Source organism: Coregonus lavaretus (genome assembly GCF_964263955.1).
Source record: "Coregonus lavaretus genome assembly, chromosome: 17".
In the NCBI taxonomy this organism is placed as follows: domain Eukaryota; kingdom Metazoa; phylum Chordata; class Actinopteri; order Salmoniformes; family Salmonidae; genus Coregonus; species Coregonus lavaretus.
In genome coordinates, this window is record NC_140004.1 from 37,199,677 (window position 1) to 37,211,333 (window position 11,657).

Genomic DNA, 11,657 nt, shown 5'->3' on the forward strand with positions numbered 1-11,657 from the left:
ATCGGTTCACTGATATTATCTGCCGATAATGGCTTTTTAGCACTATATTGGTATTGTCCGATAACTCCACCGATAATCAATATTCAATAAATAGTCTGTAAAAAGGGTATCTAATGCATATCTGTACACTTGCAGTCATTCTCTTGATGTGTCATTATTGTCACAATGTATGAAATCAACATTTGAAGCATAGTTATTGGACAATTGCTCTTTTGGATGGCAATTTGAGAATGAGAATTCAGTCTGGGAAAATTACACTCTTTCATTTCCCTGCTGTAAAACAGTATATTTGCAGATATATCGTATGGGTAAGTTTTGCGCCCCCCATAAAACATATTGGTTGGGCTCTTGTCAGGGCTCCCCACCAGCACAGAAAATGGCTTGAAAATGACTTTATTCTGCGGTCTGGGAAAGAGACACGGCAGCACACTGGCTTCACTCTGATATTGCTCTTATTTCTTTGCTTTTATGACCAAAAGTGGGAGGAGAAGGTGACAGTAGTGAGCAGAAAGATAAAGGAACTGAAACTGCCTTCTCATGTAAAGATAGACTAGTAGACGAGTGAGAGTACAGCACCCAGCCCTTTTAAATCAGCACGTTTTCAAAGTGAGATATAGCTCAAAGAGTTAGAGAGCCAGGCAAAGGAAGACATTGCCTTCCCTAGGTAGGGTTCAGACTTCCTGCACTATGTCCTACTGAGGAGGTCAGACAGGCGGTGGACTCGATTAGATGTGAATATTATGGCTTTTATGTGTACATGTTAATTCCAGCATACCAAGATAGTAAGACACTGCGTGTGAATATTTTTTTAAAGATAATTGTTACTATTATCATCGTTATTATTCTTGTGAATCGGCAGAGTGTTACAAGCTTTTCTTAATAAAAACAAAACTGTTTATATGAATGCTATGTGGCTCTACTACATGGTACAACCACATCAACCATATCCAAAGCCATTGTTGGTTTACTTTTAATGTTGTTGATATCCATGTAGTTACTGTATTGGTTTAGAAAGCGAAATGCCACCAATGGTTTTGTATGCTTTTTAATTGTTTGTATTTACGTTACTGTAATGGCTTGACAAAAATCATTCCTGGGGCAAATTAAACTGAATCAATAAAGATGCAAGTAAATCAACATTATTCAATCTCCAGTGCTTGTCTGTAATGGATTAGTATATCAATACATAGGAAATAAAATACTTCTCTCTTAAATATATACAGTACTTACAGAAATAGGAATGTGATATACCAGCCGGTATATATCAGTCAAAATATATCAGTCAATATATATATATATATATATATATATATATATATATACATCAGTCAATATACATCAGTCAATATATACATCAGTCAATAAATATATATCAGTCAATATATTTATCAGTCAATATATATATATCAGTCAATGTACAGTGAGGGAAAAAAGTATTTGATCCCCTGCTGATTTTGTACGTTTGCCCACTGACAAAGAAATTATCAGTCTATAATTTTAATGGTAGGTTTATTTGAACAGTGAGAGACAGAATAACAACAAAAAAATCCAGAAAAACTCATGTCAAAAATGTTATAAATTGATTTGCATTTTAATGAGGGAAATAAGTATTTGACCCCCTCTCAATCAGAAAGATTTCTGGCTCCCAGGTGTCTTTTATACAGGTAACAAGCTGAGATTAGGAGCACACTGTAACACTCTGGCTCCGGGACTTTTGTATTTGAGCCAGGGTGTATTGTGTTTTGTTGGGTTTTGGGTGATTTTCTATGTTTGCATTTCTGTCACGTTTATTTCTAGGTTTGGTCATTGACTCCCAATCGGAGGTAACGAGTGTCAGCTGTCGGCTCGTTATCTCTGATTGGGAGCCATATTTATACTGCATGTTTTCCTGTGGGCATTGTGGGTTATTGTTCCGTGTTTCAGTCGTTGTACTGTGGACTTCACGAGTCGTCTTTTGTTTTGTATTTCGGTGCTTTTTCAATTAAAGTCATGTTCGTTCAACGCGCTGCGCTTTGGTCTCCTTCACTCCTAGACGATCGTGACAGAATAACCCACCAAAGAAAGACCAAGCAGCGTGTCCAGGAGCAGGGAGACTGGACATGGGAGGAGGCACCGGGCAAGGAGATGGAGAGGCTGGCGATGGCCCAGGTGGGCACATCGTGGTCCTGGGAGGACATGCTCGGAGGCAAGGGACCTTGGGGAAGGATCAAGGCCCTGGCGAGAGAGGAGCAACGGCGGCAGCAGGGCCATCGTCGGAGGGTCGTGTGTCAACCCCAGAAAATTTTTAGGGGGGGGCACACGGCATGGACGACGGGGCTGACGGAGGAGAAAAGGGGGAGTATCCAGGAGGCCACCAGGCCAGGGGTACACCGCCCTGTACGTCCTGTGCTGATGCCTCACACAGAGTGTGTGAGGGTAGGCATTCAGCCAGGACGGGTGGTGTCCGCTGTTCGCTCCAGGCCTCCTATCCGTCTCCACAGCCCGGTCCGGCCTGTTCCTGCCACCCGCACCAGGTCTTCGGTGTGCGTCGCCAGCCCGGTCCGGCCTGTTCCTGCCACCCGCACCAAGACTACGGTGCGCGTCGCCAGCCCGACCCGGCCTGTTCCTGCCACCCGCACCAAGACTACGGTGCGCGTCGCCAGCCCGGTCCGGCCTGTTCCTGCCACCCGCACCAAGACTACGGTGCGCGTCGCCAGCCCGGTCCGGCCTGTTCCTGCCACCCGCACCAAGACTACGGTGCGCGTCGCCAGCCCGGTCCGGCCTGTTCCTGCCACCCGCACCAAGTCTATGGTGCGCGTCGCCAGCCCGACCCGGCCTGTTCCTGCCACCCGCACCAAGACTACGGTGCGCGTCGCCAGCCCGACCCGGCCTGTTCCTGCCACCCGCACCAAGACTACGGTGCGCGTCGCCAGCCCGGTCCGGCCTGTTCCGGCCACCCGCACTAAGTCTACGGTGCGCCTCAGACGGCCAGAGTCTGCCGTCTGCCCAACGGGGCCTGAACTGCCCGTCTGCCTAAAGCCTGCAAAGCCGCCCGTCTGCCATGAGCCATCAGAGCCGTCCGCCAGACCAGAGCCGCTAGAGCCTTCCGCCAGACAGGATCAGCCAGAGCCTTCCGCCAGACAGGATCAGCCAGAGCCTTCTGCCAGACAGGATCAGCCAGAGCCTTCTGCCAGACAGGATCAGCCAGAGCCTTCTGCCAGACAGGATCAGCCAGAGCCTTCCGCCAGACAGGATCAGCCAGAGCCTTCCGCCAGCCATGAGCAGCCAGATCCGTCGGCCAGCCATGAGCAGCCAGATCCGTCGGCCAGCCATGAGCAGCCCGATCCGTCAGCCAGCCATGAGCAGCCGGATCCGTCAGCCAGCCATGAGCAGCCAGATCCTTCAGCCTGCCATGAGCCGTCCAGCCAGGATCCGCCAGAGCCAGCCAGCCAGGATCCGCCCCTTAGTCAGGTACTGTCCCTTAGCCCGGTGCTGCCCCTTAGCCCGGTACTGTCCCTTAGTCCGGTGCTGCCCCTTAGTCCAGTGGGGTTTAATTGGGGGGTGGTCATGTGGAGGAGGCTAGGGAGGCGGGTGGTGACTAAGGTGGGGTGGGGACCACGACCAGGGCCAGAACCGCCACCGTGGACAGACGCCCACCCAGACCCTCCCCGAGACTGTATGCTGGTGCGCCCGGAGTGCGCACCTTTAGGGGGGGGTACTGTAACACTCTGGCTCCGGGACTTTTGTATTTGAGCCAGGGTGTATTGTGTTTTGTTGGGTTTTGGGTGATGTTCTATGTTTGCATTTCTGTCACGTTTATTTCTAGGTTTGGTCATTGACTCCCAATCGGAGGTAACGAGTGTCAGCTGTCGGCTCGTTATCTCTGATTGGGAGCCATATTTATACTGCATGTTTTCCTGTGGGCATTGTGGGTTATTGTTCCGTGTTTCAGTCGTTGTACTGTGGACTTCACGAGTCGTCTTTTGTTTTGTATTTCGGTGCTTTTTCAATTAAAGTCATGTTCGTTCAACGCGCTGCGCTTTGGTCTCCTTCACTCCTAGACGATCGTGACACACACTCTTAAAGGGAGTGCTCCTAATCTCAGCTTGTTACCTGTATAAAAGACACCTGTCCACAGAAGCAATCAATCAATCAGATTCCAAACTCTCCACCATGGCCAAGACCAAAGAGCTCTCCAAGGATGTCAGGGGCAAGATTGTAGACCTACACAAGGCTGGAATGGGCTACAAGACCATCGCCAAGCAGCTTGGTGAGAAGGTGACAACAGTTGGTGCGATTATTCGCAAATGGAAGAAACACAAAAGAACTGTCAATCCTCTTCGGCCTTGGGCTTCATGCAAGATCTCACCTCGTGGAGTTGCAATGATCATGAACGGTGAGGAATCAGCCCAGAACTACACGGGAGGATCTTGTCAATGATCTCAAGGCAGCTGGGACCATAGTCACCAAGAAAACAATAGGTAACACACTACGCCGTGAAGGACTGAAATCCTGCAGCGCCCGCAAGGTCCACCTGCTCAAGAAAGCACATATACAGGGCCGTCTGAAGTTTGCCAATGAACATTTGAATGATTCAGAGGAGAACTGGGTGAAAGTGTTGTGGTCAGATGAGACCAAAATCGAGCTCTTTGGCATCAACTCAACTCGCCGTGTTTGGAGGAGGAGGAATGCTGCCTATGACCCCAAGAACACCATCCCCAACGTCAAACATGGAGGTGGAAACATTATGCTTTGGGGGTGTTTTTCTGCTAAGGGGACAGGACAACTTCACCGCATGAAAGGGACGATGGCCAGGGCCATGTACAGTCAAATCTTGGGTGAGAACCTCCTTTCCTCAGCCAGGGCATTGAAAATGGGTCGTGGATGGGTATTCCAGCATGACAATGACCCAAAACACACGGCCAAGGCAACAAAGGAGTGGCTCAAGAAGAAGCACATTAAGGTCCTGGAGTGGCCTAGCCAGTCTCCAGACCTTAATCCCATAGAAAATCTGTGGAGGGAGCTGAAGGTTCGAGTTGCCAAACGTCAGCCTCGAAACCTTAATGACTTGGAGAAGATCTGCAAAGAGGAGTGGAACAAAATCCCTCCTGTGATGTGTGCAAACCTGGTGGCCAACTACAAGAAACGTATGTCCTCTGTGATTGCCAACAAGGGTTTTGCCACCAATTACTAAGTAATGTTTTGCAGAGGGGTCAAATACTTATTTCCCTCATTAAAATGCAAATCAATTTATAACATTTTTGACATGTGTTTGTCTGGATTTTGTTGTTGTTATTCTGTCTCTCACTGTTCAAATAAACCTACCATTAAAATTATAGACTGATCATGTCTTTGTCAGTGGGCAAACATACAAAATCAGCAGGGGATCAAATACTTTTTTCCCTCACTGTATATATCAGTCAATATATATATCAGTCAACTTTTGCGTCTTGAATACTGACACACACACACACACACACACTTATTAAATGTTCTCTGGGAATATCTTATCTAGCACAGTTGTGGTGACATCAATATAAATATGACAGAATATTGATCAGTGGCTCAGTTGGAGCTTTCTAGACTTGAAGAATGAACAAAAAACTGCAGGGTCCAATGCAATTAAAAATGTTTAATGTATACTTGTAAATGTAAACCAAAATGGTTCTTCTGACTGTCAATGTCTGTTTACTGTCTCTATCTGTCTGTTGTCGTTTACTGTCTGTCACGGCCTGTCTGTCTCTCTGTCTGTCGCTCTTCTTCTTTCCACCACAGCAGAAGGATCTGGAGAGGGCAGCATACAGACAGGTTCCCAATGAAGGTCTCCTGGGTTTCTCTGTGACTGCAGCAGGATTTGATCAAGAACGTTGACTTTTGATCACACTTAAGGAAACCTGCACATTTGTTTTGTGAAGAGCTATGTAGTTATAAAATATGAAAACTATGGAAAAATAGAAGAATGGAAGCTACCAGTCACGGCCACGTCCATATCGTCAGTTTTCTGGCAGCAAGACCAGCATCCACCTTTGTTGCGGCGTGTTCTTGTGCCTTGAGCTTTCGTCTCCTCTGCTCTGGCATCTTTATGGACGTCATTTGGCTCTGTACTGGTGCCCTCTGCAATGCCTCCAGCGCACTGGGAGCTGGTCTCCTGAGCCACCGTGTTCCCAGTCTCTTCCTGGACTTCTGTCGCCTGGCTAGCCAGAAAGGCGACGTTTCTTGCCAGCGATGATGTCGCAGCCTTGATGGTGCAGGCTGTGCTCTGGCTGTCAGTGATGGGAGCCGCCATCTGTGACAGCCCTACATCCAGCAGGGCTGAGATGTCCTTATCCACAGCGATCAATATGGCACCCAGGGCTTTCTCCCCTCTGAAAACGTTGCTTTCTTGATGAAAGCTGCTGACTGTAACTTCCTTGTATGTGGCCAGATGCTGCAGCAACTGATCAAAGATTGTTACCGAGACCAGAATATACCTGGGGAACTTCGTGCCGAAAATGTGGATTAGGATTTGTCTAATGCAAACTTGTAGTATATACAAGGTTTAAAAGGCTTATAAAGGTTGTAATTTCCACTTTAACATTTCAGATTTTTTTGCCCTAACTAAAAATGTATCAACCACTATAAAAGTGTCCATTAATTATAATCCACACAATTATTAATATATGATTATTCTCCTGCTGTGAGAAATGGGTCAGATTAAGATCCTACATCTATATGATCAGGTTGTGTTGTGTGAGCACAAAACTCTGAAGGAAATCTCTTGGGGGCTGTGTTGTGGGTTCCTGTGGAGTCAGAACTCCCTGAGTTAGTTTATCACAGCCAGACTTGGAGTCAACCTGAGATGGTCATTCACATATATTACACCTGATCTGGTATTGTCCATCACATTAACACCAGGAGTTTTGTCTGACCATGTGACCAGACCAAGAAAAACATGTGACCCAACTAGAGTTTTACTGACTATGTGGTCAGGAAAAACGACTGGTCTCAAGTATAGGCCTATACAGATGTAAGATCTTAATTTGAGCCAGTTTGCTACAGCAGGAAAGTAATTCTGCAGCAACGGGAAATGTGAATTATTATGTGGATTATAATTAATTGACTTTTTTTTAAGGGTTGATACATTCTTTGTAAGAGAAAATCGAGTCTAAAATGTAAAAGTGGAAATTACAAACTTCAGAAGCTTTTTTAAACCTCAAATACACTACAAGTTTAACATTTCCTGCATTGCAGGAAAGTTCTGCAACATGGTGATCAACTTAAGATCCTAGCGACTACATCTCTACAATGCCAGTTAGACAACAGTCTTGTGCAGACTCAATTTCACAAGGTTGGTTCTGTAGAAATTGTTCTACTTACATTTCGATATTCTCTGATAATGCAGGTTTATCCATAATGGAATTAACAAATACAGTAGTTAGCTAATAGTCTTGGTAGTTGTGCACATCATTTAATTTCAGGAGTTAGCTGTGAGAGGTAATCCGATCCTTATCAGATGGATAATGATTACATTTGTAATTTTGCGCAGTCTTTAGTCTTTTACACGCTCTGACGTCACGATTCATTTTTCTGTGAATCTGGTCAATGATAATTGTGACAGCGGCGATTGTGACACACCTTCACATAGAATTAAAATTGGCCTACAAATTATAATTATGTTTCCAAGGGCACACCTATCACCCATTTCATACAGTAAAACCAAACATGATGATATCCAGTGCTTGATATAGTGGACTGATATAGATACCATTAGGCTATTCATTTTGGGTGCCGTTAGTGATTATTTTTAGGTCCCAGAACTCAGCAATATTTTCAGGCCAATATTCTATAAGACGTGTTGGAACTCAAGCAGAATAACATTTGAGGTGCCCAAGTCACGCACGGATGATAGCCTATCTAATAAAGTTAAGGCATTGCTGCTCTTTCTGATTCAATCTCCGTTTGTTAAATCAAAACTATTAACCATTTATAGCAGAGAAGCAACATATGATTTCTGTAAGAACAACTAACATAGTAGGCCTACACCAAAGAGAATTAGCCTACATAGGCTTTCAAAGCTGTGTGTTTGCTTTCACCTAAACCCTTCTGTCAGATCGGTAGCCTACAGATACACGAAACAACTAGGAGAGAGGCGTACACAGTAGAATTGCTATATTTTTTATTTAACGCAAAACAAATTGGGGTGAAAAACAAAAAGCCATGCAGTAGATAATAGTGCATAAAAATGCCAAGACAAGTGTTACGATATCGCACCCTTATCAACCTGATGGTGAATTCCACACCAGATAGGCCTACCTACCCATAGCCTACCATCACACTGTAACTCCTGCGGTCGATCTCTGTAATACCATGGAGAGCTCCCGTGGTGCTTCATTCTATCCTCTATCCATGCGCTTGTACTCCAGCCAACTTCCTGGTCGTCACTAGTTACTACAGCCACAAATGGCTAAACCCCGCCCATTTCTACAATTTATTCAGATTTTTAACCTAACCCTAACCTTAACCCTAACATTAACCACACTGCTAACCTTATGCCTAACCCTAACCTTAAATTAAGACCAAAAAGCACATTTTTGCTTTCATTAATTTTTAGGATTTAGACCATTTTGACTTTGTGGCTGTGGTAACTAATGACAACTCAAGTTCCTCGATCGTGTCTTATGCACAGTTCCCATTGGTTAGAGAGAGGACAGGTAACACCCCATGCCGTACCTAATTCTTCACAGAAACTGTCACTCATTGGGATTCCCATGTTGCGAGCTGGCTGGTGGCGAAGCGAAGTGGCAATAGCCATCGGTGACAATGCTACAGGGGAAAAGAGGTGTCCTCCGAAATTAATTATTTCAGCGATTTTGTCCACACCCTCGTTGAATCACCGTCTGCTTGTATTTCAGTCAGAAAGGTAAGGTGATATGGGTGTTTCGTTGTGTGTTGTGCAAGTGCATAGATGACAGGTTGTCCAACAGGCTGATATAGCCTACGTAAAATGAATGGCAATATTCTGGGGAACGCATTCTCACGATGCTTCTGTCTAGATGACACTGCTTCTGGCTGGATGGTTGCCTATAGACTACTGGGAATTTATCAAAAGCCAGAAGTTAGGCCTATGTAATAGCATTTACTTGAGGCACACTGTGTCTTAGATAACGATTAACTGAGCATTACTGATTAGACTGATGCTCTAATGTGGAGGGAGACTGTGTGTGTAAAATATGATGAAGGGAATATTTGAGTCAAACCTGCCTAATTTGGATCAGGAATGAGGATGTAGGGGGTCAATTATTTGTGTGGTCTTTATACCACGCTCCCTGTTTTGTGAACCAGAATGTGCAACTGACCTGGTATCAAACATGGGTTGTCTGAGAAATCTAAGAATGCCTTATTTATCCGGCTGAGCTAAAGCTTAGTTGTTAGGTCTGGGGGCTAAAAAGATGCTTCTGATCCACCCCATTATAAATACATATCCACTGCAGTGAATAGGCCTACTATAAACACTCAAACGTAGGTAGCCTATACTGTTGTCTGACGTAGAGGAACATGGTCCAGCAGACGGTGTACTGTTGTGTGTTTTTTAGGCAAACTGTCGGCTGTTTCCTTTGCCTTTGATGCTTCATCAGTCGAAGCACATTAAACATTTCTCTGATATGTCTTGGATAAAAGCTGCTTTGAAGTGTTCAGATTAGATAATAGATTCATGAAGTGAATAGATTAGTGAGACACAATGCAGCGGAAATGGCTCTTGTCACTGGTCAAAGAACGTAATGGGCCAAACATCAGCTTCGTCCTGGGTTAATCTTTTATCCACACACAAAGCACTATGAAATCAAGGCACCTCATAACTTCTTAACCCTTTTTCTCTTTTCTATTTTGTAGATTGTTGCCTTTATTCTCACAAACAAAAATATACCCCAAAGAGATTCATGATGAGGTAGAGACCATAGTGTTGAATAGAACATGCGTATGCTAAATGTAATGTAGAATATCATCTTCTTTAATCTGTTTTCACTGCCCTGGCTGGAACTCACTACCTAACACTTATGCTTTCATGATGCAGCATGGATACGATACTGTATATTGGACTTACTTGGTACAATGAATAAGTCACTAGTGATACGTAGTCCAAGCGATTTTATTTGGTGTGTTTGTGCTCCCCGGAGTGATTACAGCAGTGTGAAAACACCTCTCTCCATGTGTACAGTGTCATAGTAACTTCATCGGCGCCCTGGGGATATGTGTGTGTGTACACATGTAGGCCAGAATAACAGACGCGATGTCTCGCCTCTTACAGAGGGCTTTTCCTTTCTCTCCCATCACAAACAGGACACAAAACCAGTGTTTCCCCTAGGATTTTTTTTTCTCCAGCAGAGCTGATAAATGAATATTGGGGAAACACTGAAAGCACATTTGTATTTATTAAGGATCCCCATTAGCTGCAGCCAAGGCAGCAGTTACTCTTCCTGGGGTCCATCAACATTAAGGCAGTTAAATACAACTTAAAATATTATATGACATTACATTTCATAAAACTTTACCCAATACATTTAGAATGTTCCCTCAGGCCACTACTCCACTATCACCAATTTTTCAATACAACATCCATCTGTATGTGTGTGTAGAGTGCATGTCTTATCATGTGTATGTGTGTCTGTGCCTGTGTGTGTGTCTCTTCACAGTCCCCACTGTTCCATAAGGTGTATTTGTATCTGTTTTTTAAATAAAATTGTACTGCTTGCATCAGTTACTTGATGTGGAATAGAGTTCCATGTAGTCATGGCTCTATGTAGTGCTGTGCGCCTCCCATAGTCTGTTCTGGACTTGGGGATTGTGAAGAGACCTCTGGTGACATGTCTTGTGGGGTATGCATGGGTGTCTGAGCTGTGGGATAGTTGTTTAAACAGACACCTCGGTGCATTCAGCATGTCAACACTTCTTACAAAAACAAGTATTGATGAAGTCAATCTCTCCTCCACTTTGAGCCATGTGAGATTTACATGCGTATTATTTGTGTTAGGTCTCCGTGTACATTTAAGGGTCAGCCGCGCTGCCCTGTTTTGAGCCAATTGTAATTTTCCGAGGTCCCTCTTTGTGGCACTTGACCACACGACTGAACAGTAGTCCAGGTGCGACAAAACTGGAGCCTGTAGGACCTGCCTTGTTGATAGTGTTGTTAAAAAGGCAGAGCAGTGCTTTAGTATGGACAGACTTCTCCCCATCTTAGCTACTGTTGTATGAACATGTTTTGTCCATGACAGTTACAATCCAGGGTTACTCCAAGCAGTTTAGTCACCTCAACTTGCTCAATTTCCACGTTTTATTACAAAAAAGTAAGGGGCCTAGATAGCTGCCCTGGGGAATTCCTGATTCTACCTGGATTATATTGGAGAGACTTTCATTAAATAACACCCTCTGTGTTCTGTTGGACAGGTAACTCTTTATCCATGATATAGCAGGGAGTGTAAAGCCATAACACATAAATTTTTCAATCAGCAGACTATGATTGATAATGTCAAAAACTGCACTGAAGTCTAACAAAACAGCTCCCACAATCTTTTTATCATCAATTTCTCTCAGCCAATCATCAGTCATTTGTTTAAGTGCCGTGCTTGTTGAATGCCCTTCCCTATAAGCGTGCTGAAAGTCTGTCAGTTTGTTTACAGTAAAATAGCATTGTATCTGGTCAA